This window comes from Leopardus geoffroyi, chromosome D1 (assembly GCF_018350155.1).
Source record: "Leopardus geoffroyi isolate Oge1 chromosome D1, O.geoffroyi_Oge1_pat1.0, whole genome shotgun sequence".
Taxonomy (NCBI): domain Eukaryota; kingdom Metazoa; phylum Chordata; class Mammalia; order Carnivora; family Felidae; genus Leopardus; species Leopardus geoffroyi.
The window spans coordinates 82,715,042-82,720,491 of record NC_059329.1 but is presented as its reverse complement, the minus strand read 5'-3'; positions in this window follow the sequence as shown (position 1 = coordinate 82,720,491).

Here is a 5,450-nt window from a genome sequence, read left to right as displayed (position 1 = left end):
AACTTATTTATTAGAGAAAGCAAACATTGATTTCATTGACCCATTTATTCATTTTTTTCTAAAAAATATTTAATGAGTTTTTACTAAGTACCAGGTACCACTCTGGAGTTTAAACAATGAATGAGATATATCCTGAGCCCCCTTTCTGAGCCAGGACAAGCTTCTGAAAAATAGTGATGGTCTGATCTGTTGAACAGTGTGCATCTCATAACTAATCAGGCATCGCTTTATGTTTTTGTCACAAAGAAACTCAGAGTTGATTTACCAACACAAATGCAGCCATCATGTTTGCATTTGTGCTTTTCTATGTATGAACTTTCACCTCCAAGCATTCTTGGACCAGGTTTCTTTCTCCTCTCAGTTTTACGTTTTGTTCTAGTTTTGTTTGTTTGTTTGTTTGTTTGTTTGTTTGTTGGAAAAACATAAAAAAGTGTAAAATCATAAAGTACCTTGAATCCTTTAGGGAATGATGTAGAACATGAAACTATACAAATAAAACGTATGTGTCAGTCTATTTGTAAATAGATCACACGACCAGATTTCCACCAAATTTGGAGACTGGGATTATGGGTCCTAAACAGGCAATATGTTGTGCATGAAGCTCACTTTGCGGAGTCATTAGGGGGTACTTCAAAGAGATGGGCAGTTACTCTCCGGAGTAGCTGAAAGCAAAGCACGTGAGGTCTAAGTTATTGACCAAACAGAAAAAATGAACCATAAACATTAAGATGCCAGTTGTAGTCAAAGAAAACAAACCTTAGTTCCAAATTTAAGTCCCAAATTGAAAGTCACAAGTGTAAGACCCTTCAAATCACTGTTTCTCCCAAAGGCAACTCTCTGTAATAGCATTAGGATAAAGAGGGGTAGGGATTAATTATTTAAATAATAATTAAATGGCTAATAATTTACCTCAGCAATCTAGGAAGGCCATCTAGTAAAGGAATAAATACCTTTAAAGACAGTATGAGCACTAAAGAGAAATGGACTGTGAAGAGTGAGAAGTTCACACACCCAAAATGCAAGGCAGAGACAGATTGAGCAGCTAATAAAGCTTAAGTTTCAGAACTCATTTGCATCAGGCCCTTCCAAGTTTCTGGGAGAACTCTAGTAATGTACTAATGTGGTCATATGTTTTGTAATATTTACAATATATGTCACACTCTCTTGCACTTGTTTAAGACTGCCCTTTCCCCTCAATGTTCCCTCTCTTGAACTTGCCTGCATGTCCAGTAGTATTGGTATGACAATAGGCATCTTGCACATCCTAAGGGGAAGTTGAACTGGGAAGGCAATGAACTTGGGCTTGCTACTACATACTCATGTGATTTAAAGTCACTTCCCTATACACTTATAATTAGTTATGCTGGTGTTGATGTAGCTTCCAGGAATAATCCTATTGTGTTCTGTGCTAACTTACTTGGTGTCATGACTTGAAGGTGCAAGGCCAGAGGTCATATGATGATAGGAATGTTTTCTGTGGCACTCAGCACCAGCTGTATGTGGAGAGTGGAGGACGAGCAAGGTTTGAATATATGGAGCCAACAGCTGGTATTGTGTGGAAACTCCTTCCAAATCTTATAGTTTGATAAAGTTTTTGTAAATTTGACAATTCTAATTTACATGTTACCTAAAATGAGTTGTAAAACTGAAAGAAGCTTTTCTAAACTATCAATAATTTAAAAATATTTATATTAACTGCACTCCACAAAAACCACATCTGACCTTAACAATAGGGGGAAGCCAGTGGAGAAATGTTAAGTGCCCCTTGCTGGGCATAGCAGAGGAAGCCAGAAGAGCCTAGACTTGGGGGAACAAGGCTCTCCAGTGTCTGGGAGCCCCTAGGGGAACACTGCAGCAGCAAGGGAGGAGAGGAACCACAACATTTTCACAGAAGTCTTCTCTGTATTTGGGGTCTGAGCTTTCTGAAAATGGAGGGCTTGGGAGGAGTTTCAACTCTAACTTACTATGTGAATGTTTGAGGATGAAGCATAGCATGTAGCCTTCTAGTGGTGAAGAACAAGAAAAAGGTAAAACCATAGGTAGAAGGAGAGCAGGTCTTTGGTCTCTGTGTCTTCTTTTCAGCATCCATGCTTTTCTGGAAGGAGAGGATTCTCCCAGCTCTAAGACATGGACACCTCCACTTCCTTAGCAGAAAATGACTTGTAAATTGAGGAAGGGAAAGCCTATACTTCCTAGACATGTTTGGATCTATAATTATTTGAGGTCATGAACCCACTTGTGAAAATAAATGTCCTGTGGTTCTTCCTTAACATAGCTGGGTTAAGGAAATGAATAAGCTTCTCGTAGGAATGTTCCTCCCGCTTAACCTGTAGCTAGAACATCAGGATGCTGAGAGTTAGCCCTCTTTAGTTGCCTCTGCCAGAGGGTAACTGTATAAGGGTTCTCCAGAGAAACAAAACCATAAAATATTTACTTATATATATCTAGGAAGATATTTCTTATAATGAGGTATTGGCTCACACAATTATGAAGGCTAAGAAGCCCATGATCTGTTGTTTGCAAGCTAAAGATGTAGACAAGCCAGTGGTGTAGTTAGAGGGCCTGAGAGCCAGAAAGGATGGTGAAGATTCCTGTCTGGATCTAAAGGCCTGAGAACCAGGATCACTGGAGGCAAGAGAAGATGGATGTCCCATCTTCTTAGACAAGAGCTAATTAAACCTACTTCTGCCTTTTTGTTCTATTTACATTCTCAGTGGATTGGATCTGCTTTACCCAATTCAAATGCTAATCTCTTCTGGAAACACCCTCACAGACACACTCAGGAATCAAGTTTATCAACCATCTGGGCATCATGTAGCCCAGTCAAGCTGACACATAAAATTAACCACCACAGTAACCCAACCTTCCCACCATGGATCAGAAGCCAAGGAATACTCAAAGAGACTCTTCTAGTTTTGTCGTTCCAAAACAAGCTTGCATTCTGGAATTCCTGGACAGGAGTCCTGGTCCTGGGTGTGCTTGCTGGTGGCTTTCAGGGATAAAACTATGGTGCAAAATGATCAGCTTTGAAGCCAGTCAGCCAGATGGGAGCCCTGGCTCTGCTACTTTCTAGCTCTGTGACTGCAGGCAAGTTATTAACTTCCCTAAACCTCATTCTCCTCATCTGAAAAGTAGAGAATAAGGCCATCAATCACAAAATTGTGAGAGTTGTGCCTGGCACTTAAAGAAATTCAAACATGTGCTCGTTCCATATCTACGTATCTACTCCTAGATTTCATTCTTCTTCCATCACAGGTACTTAATCTCTTCTAAATATACCTTTTCCCAATTTCATACCTTGGATCCTAAATCTGGTGACCGAGCCCCCCTGACTCAGAAGCTTCAAAGAGACCAACACCGCCCTCCTCCTGACTGGCCTTGGACAGATGTGGCCTGTCTTATGTCTTGCCCACTTACATCTACTGCTAGGGACAGTGCTTCATCAGAGAAAGAACTGGACTGGCTGTATCAGTACTTCTCAAGTTTGAGTAACGAATGCACCTACTTTAAAGGGTAAAAATTATCTCATGGATTTCCAGTACTGACAAATTATTTTCAGTAGCATGTTGTTTAAGTATATATAACATGAAACTAAATATGAACTCCATATGCTTCTAGTCCTTATCACATAGAAATAGAAAACTAATTTACAATTAGCTATAAGCAAACGATAAAAGTAGCAAAATTTAAATGAACTTTAATATGACAAATGATATTATTTTGCAGAAACTAAATTGCCTCTCTCTGTGCTGTGGAGTATGTTTATGGTACTATGTGCCATATGATTACTTAATTCTCTTACGACTTTACCTATTACAAGTACTATGAATCCTCTGTGCACTGTGCTGTGATGCTATTTAGTCTTCACTTCTTACGCAGTGATAAAGGCACACATTAATTCTGCCTGCTTCTGTTAATAGCTGGAAATAATTAAGCTAGTACTACCTAGTGATACTACCATTTATACAGCACTTGCTCTGTGCCAGGCACTGTTCTAACATATTAATATACTTAATCTTCTCAATAATTCTAGGAGTGCGGTATTTTATCTCCATTTTATACACGAGGAAACTGAGGCTCAGAAAGATAAAATTTGCCCAAAGTCACACATATAATCAGTCGCTGAGCTGGAAATCCAACTGAGGCATCCTAGATCCAGTGCTCTTGTTCTTACTCAATGATAGCCTCTCAAGTGACTGTAAATATAAACACAAAGTAAACACGGGCATTGAAAATGTGCGACAGTACTCTGTTATGAGTACTCTGTGGTCATGGAAATCATCCAGAATATACCTGTATTACTTTCTTTAGAGTGTTATAGAAATAAATTTTAAAAAATTTTCCGTATGTAACTCATGGAACCTGAGAGTATGTCCACGGGAGTTCTCAGAACCGAGCTGAGAGAAAAAACAAAAACACAAACATTGAAACATTTTAAATGGTGGATTATGGCCTTTTAGCAATGCCCAGGAAAGCTAAAGCCCCAACTATAAGGCCATCTCTTTTTAATCTGCTTGATTTTCTTAATTTATTTATGTTTGAGGAAGCAAGAGATACTGGGTTCCTCGTCCCAAATGACTTCAAGCCTAGGATGGGTGAAGATTTAACAGAGAAATTTCTGGATGTTTATACTAAATGATTTCTAAGGTATTTCCAACTCTGAGAAACCATGCTTTTATGAAAGCACCATGAGCCGTAAGGCTGGGAGGTGAAAAGAAGATGGGATTACTGGAAATTCATTCCCCAGAGAATTGAACCTGAGTAGTTGGACCTCTGAGAAAGGCCTGCATACTTCAGGGTCTCAGAGGAAATACTCCCACAGAGCTGGTGCTCAGATTTTTGAGGAAGAGGCTCCACTCAGCTGTTGCTTGGTCCTCTGATGGGGCAGCACAAGGCTGGTCTCAAACTGCCAATAAGAGCTGGGTTTATCTAAAAAGAACTAAGTTTGGTTTAACATTTGAAAATCAATTTTATACACCACAATAGCTAACTCAAAAGAAACAATGGAATGATCCTAATAGACGACTTTTAAGAAAAGCATTTGACAAAATGCAACACTTACTCATGATAAAAGCCGTGAACAAACTAGGAATAGATGGGAATTTCTTCAACCTGATGAAAGTCATCTGTGGAAAACCTTAGGCTAACATCAAAGTTAATGTCAAAACAGTGAATTCTTTTACACTCAGAATAGAAACAAAGTAAGGGTGTCTGCTCTTACTATTTCTGTTCAACATTAGACTGGAAACCTAGCATGTGCAATAAGGCAATAAAAAGAAATAAGGTCATAAATATTGGAAAGGAAGTAGTAAAACTATATTCACAGACAACATAATTGTCTGCATAGAAAATTCTAAAAATCCATAATAAAGCTACTAGAACTAATAAGGATTTAAACAACTACTCAGGAAACAATGTTGATATATAAAACTCAATTGTAATTCTATGCA